The sequence below is a fragment of the Lycium barbarum genome, chromosome 4 (assembly GCF_019175385.1).
Source record: "Lycium barbarum isolate Lr01 chromosome 4, ASM1917538v2, whole genome shotgun sequence".
Taxonomy (NCBI): domain Eukaryota; kingdom Viridiplantae; phylum Streptophyta; class Magnoliopsida; order Solanales; family Solanaceae; genus Lycium; species Lycium barbarum.
The window spans coordinates 97,758,980-97,771,520 of NC_083340.1; positions in this window are offsets into that span (position 1 = coordinate 97,758,980).

Sequence of the window (12,541 nt, forward strand, 5' to 3'; positions counted from 1 at the left end):
ATCAGTATCATTAACAATTTCTGTTAAGGGCCTCCTTTCCTCCTCTGATATATTATGAGAAACCAGATCATGTAATTGGAGAGTCCTTTTTCAACCTTGGCACATGACCTTTACTTGAACTGCTGCCCTTGTCTTCCATACTTTGTGTATCTACCTTATCAATCTTAACTATTTGACAATCAGGAGGTTTTAGAAGATACCATTTTACAACCTCCTGATCATTTTCTTGCACTTCTGCCAACTCTTCAACTTCAGGATCTGTTGCACTAGACTTCTGAGTCTGATCTTCTTTCCTTGGCAAATTATCCTGAGCCAACATCTTCTTGAAGCATTTCTTCCTCTATACCATGAGCTTTCAACAGCTGCTCCAACCCTTTGTCAACAAGAATTTCACCTTCTTCTAATCTTTCTTGTAACTCTTCTTCAACTCTGTCTCCCCACTTGGAAGAAGGAGACAAAGTCTGAAGATTAAGAATCTTATCAGAACTATCATCCTTAACAACCTTACTAACTTCTTCTGACTGAATCTTCTCCACAGTGCCAATAGGCTCATTCTGTATAACATTATGCTCATTTTTTTTTTTCACTTGAAGCCTGATCTTCACCTTGTTCCTTATCATCTTGAATTTTGTCATTCACTTCAAACCTTGATAAGTCAGCAACCTGATCCACCTCAACTATGACATTCTTATCCACCTTTGAACTGTTCTGGTCCTAATACCTTCCTATTGGTTCTTGAACTGACAACCTACAACCTCCACTTCCTTTTCTACAGACTCATCATCATTGATCAAAGCCTCAAATTTATTTTGAATAGAAACTTTTGTTCCCACTTCATTAGCATTAACAGTCTTTCCATTTATGAACTCTGCGGGATTCTTCTCCATTGTAAAAACTCTATCATCTTTGAAAGGATTGAATTTGATAGCATGTCCAAACACTTTACCTGCAGGTATAAATCTAGGAGTCTTCATCTTGTTCCACTTCTTTATTTTGTTCTTCAATACTGCATCATCTACCATCTCTTTGGTCGAATTTTTTGGCTTCTCCTTTATCACCAATATCTTCATTTTTCCTTCTTCATTCTGGATGAAGAGTTCTGCAACGCTCTTCATTATGACCTTGTAGTTTACATTTCTTACAATATTTGGGAAGAACATCATATTGAATATTCACATCAACAATTCGTACTTCACTTGTCTTTTCATTAACAATTTCCATTCTTACAGAATCAGGAAGATTTGCTACAATATCGGCTAACACCTTAACCCTAGCAAAACTAGGCCTGGTTTTGTTAATTGTAGCCAAAACTAATTGCAAAGGCTTACCAACTGCTGAATCCAATGAGAACAAGGATTCCTTGACAAAAAAGTAAGTAATAAATGAGGAAATAAAATCCATGCCATAGCTATTGTTGTCTCTTCATCAATTCTGAACTTTGGATCATAAATCAATGGTCTCATAGGATAGTAATATCCATATTTTGAATTAATATAATGAGCACCCTTCGATTTCATTGTAATAAAATCTTCAAGAAATTCAAATCGCATCAAAATATGTCTATGTCGAAAGAGACCTATTCTACAATTGTTACACCTTGGGAATTTCGTGACATTTGCATTATGAGTAAACTAACGTAAGGTCAAAGTGGACATGAAGTCCTTCTAGGGTTAAGGAGGGTATCCAATAATTATAAGTATGTACCTTAAGGTTCCAGAGTCATATAAAACGGCAGAAGTAAGTTTGTTGAGAGATTGGAAGAATTGAGTTATGTTTTAGGACGATTTCGGATCGTTTGAGTTATACATTGCTTAGAATTACCTTGAGGGAGAGCTATATGGACCCTTATATGGTTAACGAAGTTTTATATAAGTGCCAAGAAGGTTCCATAAAGATTGGAGGTCAAACGAATCGAAAAGAACGCATTTTCGCGAAATCGGGGAATATGGGGCAATATGCGGCCGCATACTCAGTATGTTTGGCCTCATATTGGAAACAAACTCTCCATTTTGGCTGAGATTTCTTCCCAACCTCCTCCCCATGGAGAGGAAGGAAGATGCGGCCGCATATCCCATATGCTGAGCCGCATCTCCACTACAAATTGGTGCGGGGGAGAGATTTTGTCACCTTTGTAAATCTCAAAAGATCCCATTTTTATATCAACCTCCCACACTTATTTCCCCACAATTCTAAATATTTCTTGAAGGGTCCATAACATTCCAAACCTTTCCATATCATCAAGAGAAAAGATCAACATCAAAGATAATCCATGGAAGGTGATTGTTCTTGTTCCTCTTCAAGGTGGTGATAAACTTGATCTTGGAAAGAGATGAGTAAGGTGAATTTCTTCCATTATAAGGTATGTTCTTCCTATTATTTATATGGTTGAGTTGATGTAAAGGTTTAGTAACTCTTAGAAAGGAAAAGAATTAAAGCGGAAAGTCATAAAGTGTTGAAGTGAAGAAGATGACTATGAGATGAACTTGAAAAGGGACTTTGGATAAATTTGAGATTAAATTGAATATAACTTCTTGATTATGATATTGTAGATGTTGTTATTGTTGTTTGGGAGTTTTTTTGTAATATAATGGAAGTTGATAAAATAGGGGAAGTGCTGCCCAAATTTCGTTGGCTCGTCAATTATACTAGTTTGAACTTAAGAGTGTTTTGAAGACTAATCCTAGTATGAATCCTCTTGAATGTAGATTTTGCCGATTTTGGAGGAGAACGTTAAGTAGTTAAGAGACGTAAAGGTATGTAAGGCTAACCCTTTCTTTCCAAAGGCAGGATTTCCTTATTGTGAATCGATCTAAGATATTTGTAATGTCCTATTCCTAGAAAATGATAGAAGCTCATGACTTTCAAGATTCTTAAGACATTATTGATTAAAGCTCTTCATAATGATTATGATAATGACGATGACGATGACTGTGATTCCATAATAGAAGTCGGGGGTTTACTGAATTTACGTCACCCCGATAGAGTGTTAATGTTTCCTTTGGATACTCATGTATGTCATATATGTATATAGCTATTTTGTGACACCGAGATTATATGGCCGGGTATGATATCTATTGCGTGCGCACTATGCAGTTGGGTATGGACAATATCGAGCCTTGTTATGATCGGGTACGGATAATACCAAGCCTTACTATAGCCGGGTATGGGTGACACCGAACTTATATGGTCGGGTATGGTATTGTATATGCATATGTATGAAATGTTCCCTTTAGAGAAAGGTTAAGTATGCATGATAATCGTCTTAAGAGATATTATGAGGTATAAATTGTACTCTTTATCTTATGTTATGTAACGACCCGTTTGGTCGTTATAACTCTTTTGTCACTTTCGCCACTTCCGAGCATTGTTTGACTCACTTTTGACCCGAGGTTGACTTTTGGGCGAACGGACCTTTTTCGGAGTTTCGTCAACTCCAAGATGTTCGGATGATTGTTTAGAACTTGTATATATGATTTGTTCAGTTCCCAATGCATTTTGGTGCATTTCAGGACTTTGGATGGGAAATGCGAAGTACGCACCGGTGGTGGACTCGGTCAACCAGACCTCCGTTGGAAATTTTGAGACCACGAGTTCATTCGCAGCGTATTTTTGTACGGGTTTAGGTGGTCGGGTTGTGAGCAGATGGCCTCGGGAATAACTCAAAAATCTGATCTAAGACTTAGAGAAATTCGGGAAAATCTAGTGTCTGGTACCCGCAATGGCGGCTGCAGAGCCGCCCCAGCGGCACCGCTATGGCGGTGTGATGACCGCTGGGGCGGTGATGGGTAATATTGGCTATACCGCTGCGGCGATAGCCCAGCCGCCGTGGCGGCACCGCCATAGCGGCATTCCAACCGTTGTGGCGGTGACGGGCAGCGACATTTCATTACATATGTCTTAAATAAGTCTCAAACCCTCATTATTTCATATCTCGGTATTGGAGCTTATAGAAACTGTTCTTGGAGATAATTTGAAGAAACTCTTGGAGATAAACTTTGTCCAATCCTTTACTTTTCCTTAATCACAATCATCTTAGAAATTCCCCCTTCCCTTTTACAATCTCTTAGAGTTGGAATTTGAAGAAGGGTTTTGGGAGATTTTTCCTTAGGGTCCTATATGATAAATTGATGATGTTGAAGATAAAACTTGATGAATCTAAGCTTAGTAATCATATATCTTCCACTTTTTAACGTTGAATTTCAAATTTGGAGAATTAGGGTTCATACCTAATTTGGGGGTTTTTACTAGAAATCAGATTTGGGGATAATTCTTGAGCTAAATCAACAATTAATGTTTGGGTTATGATTACCTAGGATTCAATTTGGTATTTTACCCGTGAACTTCCCGTTTCTCCCCTGTGGGCCCGTTTCTCCCACTTTCTAGGGTTAAAATGGACCTAATTAATATCATAGCAATACTAGTATCATTATTCATGATTTCTAATTTAGAATTCAATTATGCTTAGAATACTTTGGTTCTGAGCTTCAGAGGAAGGGCAAGGCGATAGAGTGTCTTGTTGGTGTTGCAGTTCAACAGTCCAGGTAGGTTATGGTTTACCTTTGGTGAGACTTAGTATAGTGAATCACATATTTAGATTATGATGTCGAAGACAGCATGTGAACCTTCGGGTGTGAAGTTGGGATGGCTATTACCTTAGGTTGGGCCTTGATGTGTTTGGGACTAGCCACCCCGTTATATGTGTTTGATGGTTTAATTGTGCTAGCTAGATGCCATGTGTAGTTGGTAGATAGCAAATGTCGCTTGTTGTCCTGATTTGGATAGGATTGACACACATGTTGTTGGTATTTTTACTATGATACATTATTGGCATACCCACTGTTGGTACTTGAGTTATTGATATCTGTTGGCATACCCACTGTTGGTAATGTGATGTGATACATTGTTGGCGTACCCCGTTGAGGTACTTGTGATATTGAGCATGCTTATTAATGATTAACACATGCATTGCACGCATTCTCTCATATTATCATGCATGGTTGATATCCAGTGATGATCCGGTATCGTTGATTGAGCGAAACTGATATTTGATAAACTCTTTTACTTGAGTGATTGTGAAAAAGGCCAATGTCCAAAAATCCATTCCGGAATTGTTGTTTATATGAAACTGAAACTTGATAAATTCTTTTACTTGAGTGATTGTGAGGAGGCCGATGTCCGAGGTTCAATTCCGGAATCGTTGATTTATGAAACTGACATTTGACAACTCTTTTGAGTGATTGTGAGGAGGCCGATGTCTGATGGTTATATTCGGGCATCGTTGTTGCATGGCCGATTCCAATGTTATTCCTGATCGATTGTAGTGCATGGCCTCCGCGGGTCCCCCAGAGTGGTGCCGGTGAGACTCCCCCTGTGAGCAATTAGCCAGGGTCCTGTCTGTCTGTTTGGCAAAGATCTAGGACGAGTGGCACTCAGACTTCGCGAGTCACACTGGGTTGTGCTGCCGAGACGTCGATATTTCCATCTGGACTACATGTGTACATCTTATTTGCATAGCATGGCATGGCATCACATTCATACCATCATTGCATTGCATTGCATTATGACTTAAGTGAGATGTTGTGATGACTGTATTGTAATGATTGTGTTTTTTATTCTATTGTGTTGATTGTTCCAGGATTAGATATACTCAGACTTATTAAATTGGGGTTAGATACTTACATAGGTGCTGATGGATACTCGGTTATGATTGTATTGTTCCATGAGTGATTGGTTTGCTTGTTTATCTACGTTATTTTCTTAATTGTGTTAACTATGCTTAGTCGGTCTATGATGCCTACCAGTACTGTTGTTTGTACTGACCTGCACTTGCTGCATTCTTTTATGAATGCAGAGTATCAGGCCGGATCTACTTCTCTGACTCGTGGATGATCGACTGTTCAGCTTCCACTTGAGTTTTCCAGGGTGAGCATGGCGTCCGCTAACCTCGAAGACTCTTCTATTGCTTATGTCTTACTTTTCTTTCAAGACATGATTTGAGACATTTATGTATTATTATTCAGACCTTAGTATTCAGATTTAGATGCTCTTGTATGACCAGACCAGATACTAGGGTGGATTCATTTACTTCCACACTTATCTATATTATATTATATTGTGAGACTTACGCCATTTACTTCTTCCGCTATTTTATTTTATTTATTGATTGTGGACGTTGAGTTAAGGGTTCGCCTACCGAGGTGGGAATGGTAGGTGCCCGCATGACCTAGGCTAAAATGGGTCGTGACAAGTTGGTATCAGAGCCCTAGGTTACCCGGTCTTTAATACAAGAGCGTGTCTAGTAGAGTCTCGTGGATCGGTACGATGAGCTCCGTACTTATCTGCAGGAGGCTATGAGACATTTAGGAAATCTCACCTTCTTTCTTTCCATCGTGCACTTTATTCAAATTGGTATCTGACTCTTATCTCTTCCCTCACAGATGGTGAGGATTCGCGACACGCCAGCATAGAGGATGTACATGAGGTTAACCCCACCGATTTTCATGGGCGCACCAGACGAGGATGCCAATGAGTTCATCATGATCACGCACGGGCTACTCCATGCAGCAGGGATCATGGATACCCTCGGAGTTAGGTATGTTTCCCTTAGATTCAGTGGTGGCGCGAGGTCATGGTGGAGAGACTACCTTGCTAGCAGGCCAACGTACGTGCGCCCACTTACTTGGGAGCAGTGCTATGGGGTGTTTCTGGAGAGATACGTGCCACGTTCTCGGAGGAACGAGTGTCAGGGTCAGTTTCTTGCTCTACCTTAGGAGGGCATGCCGGTTGCTACCTACGCGCTATCCTTCTCCAACATGGCTCGTTACTCTTACCCCTTGATTCCAACGGAGGCCGGTAGGATTTGGTGGTTCGTTAGCGGGTTGGATGGTCCTCTCCAGCTGCCCTGTGTCCAGTTTGAGGCAGCAGACGCTTCGTTCCAGGCCAACATTGACTGTCCAATGAGAGTTGAGGCCGCGAGGGCGAGAGCAGCCAGGCCTCCGGGTAGAGATCCTTGATGGGGTGATGGCAGGTATTATTTATGTCCGTCATAGAGCAGTATCTGTGTTATTTGATCCTGGATCCACTTATTCATATGTATCTGCATTTCATGCCGTTGGTTGGGATTTACCCTGTGATAGCATAGATATACCTGTTCATGTGTCTACTCCGGTTGGAGATTCTGTGGTTGTTGATTCAGTCTACCGGTCTTGTTTAGTTACTTTTATGGGGTATGACACCTAGGTAAATTTGATGATTCTGGATATGGAGGACTTTGATATTATATTGGGTATGCCTTGGCTTTCTCCTTATCATGCGATCTTAGACTGTCACGCCAGGACAATCACTTTAGCCATGCTAGGCATCCCTAGGCTTGAGTGGAGAGGTACTCCTAGTCCCGCTCCAAAGAAGATTCTTTCCTTGGCGAATAAATTAGTAAGTAAGGGGTGTTTAGCGTATTTGGCGCATATTCGTGATACGACTGTTGCATCTCCACCCCTTGAGTCTATTCCTATTATGAGCGAGTTCGCGAAGGTATTTCCGTCAGATTTGCCAGGTATGCCACCCGATCGTGATATTGATTTTTGTATCAACGTGGACCCGGGTACTCGTCCTATTTCCATCCCACCATATCGGATGGCACCAGCCGAGTTGAGAGAACTTAAGGAACAATTGCAGGATTTATTGATCAAAGGGTTCATTAGACCGAGCATCTCCCCTTGGGGTGCTCCAGTGTTATTTGTGAAAAGAAGAATGGGACCATGAGGATGTGAATAGATTACCACCAGTTGAATAAGGTCACTATCTGGAACAATTGCCCTATGCCTCGTATTGATGATCTATTTAACTAGCTTCAGGGTGCTTCGGTGTTTTCTAAGATTGATTTACGTTTCGGCTATCATCAGTTGAAGATTAAGGTAGAGGATATTCCGAAAATAGCTTTTCAGACGAGATATGGCCACTATAAGTTTCTAGTGATGTCTTTCGGGCTTGCCAATGCCCCAGCTGCATTTATGACCTTGATGAATGGCATCTTTAGACCATTCCTTGATTCTTTTGTGATTGTGTTTATGTCACATCTCAGGTTGTTGCCTTGTGAGACTAATGTGAGCTTAAGATGAACATGAAATCCTTACAAGCTTAAGGAGAGTATTAGATAGCTTAGAGTGCGCACCATAAGATTTCAAAGTTATATGAATATATAAGCTAGGTTTGTTGAAGGAAGTGGAATGTAAGACGTGTTTGGAAAGGTTTTCGTGATAGTTGACTTGATACGTATTTAGTAATGTCGTGACGGGCTGCTATAGGGCCTATTGTATGGTTAATGAAGTGTTATATAAGTGCCAAGAAGGTTCCACAAGGATTGGAGGTCAAACGAATCAACGAGAGAAAGTTCAGAAAAATAGTGGGTTATACGATCACTTATACGGTCCGTATAAGGGTCCGTATAACAGTTACAGTGAAGGGTCAGCACTGGTGATATTATACGGTCACTTATACGGACCGTATAAGTGTCTGTATAAATCCCGTCGGCTAGTTTTTTTTTTATATATATAAGTGACCCTTGTTATGTTATTTCATTTCCCACATTTTCCAAAAGTCTTGAGAGCTCAAAAACCCTTCTCCAAGCATATTCCACTCAAACCCAAGAGAAAACAAAGATCAAATAGCAAGAATTCAAGTGTTCATGTGTTGGAAGGCTCATTAGGGTTAATAGACTTCAAGAACAACTTGAGTATTTAAGCTAGGATTTTCACTCAAGGTGATATATTGCTCCAAAGCCCATTCTTATGAGATAAGAGGTTAGTTTTCATGCTTATTTCATGTTATCAAGAATGCTTGATTGTTGAACAACTTGGGTGGAAGAAGAAAGTAGAAAATGAGATCTAAATGTAGCTTTTATGATGTTTTTGAGTAGTAAGCTAACTTAAGTTATGATTCTTAGTATAATATGGATATAATCTTGTTACGGAAAGTAATAATGATGATGAGGAAGCGTTGTATGAAATTGGGAAATGGGTTGGTGTAAAGTTGTTAGTATAAGTTGAAAATGAGAGTGAATTTTGAAGACTTAATAGAATGTGAGTACTTGATTATGATATTATGGATGTTATTATCGTAATTTGGGAGTTGTTTTGTGATATGGTGGAAGTCAATGAAATAGGGGGAAATGCTGCCCAATTTTCGTTAACTCATGAATTATTCTAGTTTGAACTTAAGAGTATCTTTAAGGCTTAACCATGGTATGAATCCTTATAAATGTAGATTTCTCAAGCTCGACGGTGAACGTTAAGTAGTTAAGAAGACGACGAGGAATGTAAGGCTAACCCTTCTTTCTTTGAGGCATGATCCCATTACTATATACCTTCACATGAGTTTCATAATGTCTTCCAAATGACTCCATCCCTAAAATTACTAAAGCTCATGATTCTCGATATTTTCACGATGTTGTTACCTCCTTTTTATGATAGTTGATCCTCTAAAGAAAGAGGTAATGAACACGATGATGATAATGATACTTATGGACTCTTAGGTATACATGTATAAGTATGTATGGCTATTATGTAACACCGAGCTTCTATGGCCGGGTATGACGTCTATCGCGCGTACACCACTGCAGTTGGGTACGAATAACACTGAGCCTTGGTAGGGCCAGGTATGAATGACACCGAGCCTTGTCATGGCCGGGTATATGAAACACCGAACCTTTATGGTTGGGTATGGTACTAATATATAAGTAAGCATTAGAGATAGAAGGTTTCTATTAGAAAAAGGGTAAGAAAACATGATGATTGCCACTAGAGGTACAAATGGCCCTATTATCTCATGACTCTCCTATCTTATGTTATTTCTTATTCTTCTATCATGATGTTGATTATGCTTTACATACTCAGTACATTATTCGTACTGACGTCCTTTTGTTTGTGGACGCTGCGTCATGCCCGCAGGTGGACAGAGAGACAGATTTGATCCATAGATTACTTGTTGAGGGACTGCATAGAGGAGCTCCATTTGATCCGGAGCTGCAGCTGTTGGTATTATTATTTTGTGTACATACATAGGGGCATGGCGGGATTCTATCCCGTCTATATGATGTTACATACTCACTTTAGAGGCTCGCAGACAGTTGTGTATAGCTAGGTGCCTTTTTGCCTTGTCGGCTCAAATTTTGTATATCCTTTTGTTAGCCTCGTCACATAGTTGTGGATGATATTATGAATGTGTCATTGCCCAATGAGATTAGTATTACTGATGTATAGAAATCTTGGGTAAGCCATATGGCTCCCCTAGATGTGAATGCGAATGTACGATAAGAAGTGCCCGGGTGGGTTAGCACTGGGTGCCCGTCATGGCCTTCTGGTTGGGTCGTGACATTTTATTGATGACATCTTGGTGTATTCTAAGAGTAGAGTGGAGCATGAGAACCATCTTCGTATCGTCCCTGGGTTGTTGAAGAAACATAGTTTGTTTGCTAAATTTTCTAAGTGTGAGTTCTGGTTAGAGTCTGTAGCATTCTTGGGCCATGTGGTGTCCAAAGAGGGAATTATGGTTGACCCACAGAAGATTGAGGCTGTGAGGGGTTGGCGAGGCCCACTAATCTTATCGAGATTCGTAGTTTTGTGGGTTTGGCCAGTTATTACCGTCGCTTTGTGAAGGGTTTTGCTGCCATTGCTTCATCCTTGACCAGACTGACTCGGAAGGATGTTCCCTTCCAGTGGACGGATGATTGTGAGGAGAGCTTTCAAAAGCTCAAGCTTCTTTTGACCACAGACCCGATCCTAGCCTTACCTGTGGAGGGCAAGGACTTCGCGGTCTATTGTGATGCTTCCCGTATGGGTTTGGGTACGATGTTGATGCAAGAGGGTTGTTACACCTCGGAAAATTTTTCGTTGATGCACAGTGAATAGACTAATGAAGAGCACGAAGTATACGGTATTTTGATAGGTGAGAGATGACATTTGATGACCCTAATTAAGATTTCAAAGACATTCGAGATAAGGGAAGAAAGCTGTCGAGGAAAGGGAAGGTATATGTTAGGTATCGAAAAGGACTTACGAGTAAGAAGTTAATGATGATCAAATAGCGTCTTGGAGAAGAATTATAACGTCCCTTAGATTGTTAATGAGGTGATAAACAAGTGTCAAGAAGGTTTCATAAGGATTGGAGATCACACCAAGTGACGAGAACAAGATCAGTGAAAATGATGAGTTATACGGTCGATTATACGGTCCGTATAATGTTATACGATCCGTATAATGGTCCAAAGAATTGTTACAGTGAAGTCCCTCATTAGTGAGATTATACGGTCACTTATACGGACCGTATAAAGTTATACGACTCGTATAACGTACCATATAATAGTCACAGAGGTGAGATGTTGAAGAGGTCATTTTACGGTCACTTATACGGACCGTATAAAATTATACGGCCCGTATAATGTGCTGTATAATGAGCAAAAAATCGAGTGGTTAAATGGGCGATTTCACGGTCACTTATACGGACCGTATAAGTGTCCGTATAATTTTCCCGACAGATCTGATTTCACGCTATTAGAAAGGGACCAAGTCATTATTTCATTTCATTTTTCATCCAACACTTCAAGAACTCTCTAGAAACCCTCTCCACTCTTCATCCATAAGAATACAAGAGAAATTTATGACCAACTTCATCAAACTAAGAAAACCAAGTGTAAGAAACTCATTGGAGATCATCCAAGTCAAGAAATCTCATTGGCGGTGAACTAGGGTTTTGGCTCAAGTGAAGTATTTCCACTCAAAGCTTATTCCTACCACATCTAAGGTAAGTTTTATGATCTTTCCATGTTATTTAAGGTATTGAGAAGTTGAAACACTTGGATTGTAGAAGGAGATAGAAAATGGGTCATGAATGTGGGAGTAGTATCATTTTTGAGTAATAGCTTGGGTTGAATCATGATTCTTGAGAATATGGGATAGACATTGTATATGAGCGAAGGTAATAGTGTGCTATGACCATGGATATGGATGACTTGAAGTGAATTGAGGAATATGAATAATGTAGTTAAATAAAGACTATTGTTATGATATTGTGAATATTGTTATTGATGTTTGGGAGTGGATATATGATATGGAGGAAGTCGTATAAATAAAGGAGATGTTGTCCAATTTTCTCTAGCTTTAGTCATGTATGCTAGCTATCGATCTTTCCAATAATAGTATAACTCTAATGAAGGTAGAAACGTGAGCATTGAAGGAGAACGTGCAAGTGATAGAATAGTTGAACGGAAAGGTATGTAAGGCTAACCCTTCTTTCATAAGGCATGGTTCTTTGGCCAAATATCTAATCTTCTATAAGCCTATGATGTCCTCCAAATGATGCTATCTTCAAAATCTACTAAGCTCATAATTCTCGATATGTTACGATTGTACTAAATTCCCATATGACGAGTAATCCTATAAGGATAGATGTAATGAACGACTAGAATAGCGATAACGATAACGATGACGACGATAATGGTGATGATGACGATGATAATAGTGATGACGCTAAAGATGTTTATGAGCTT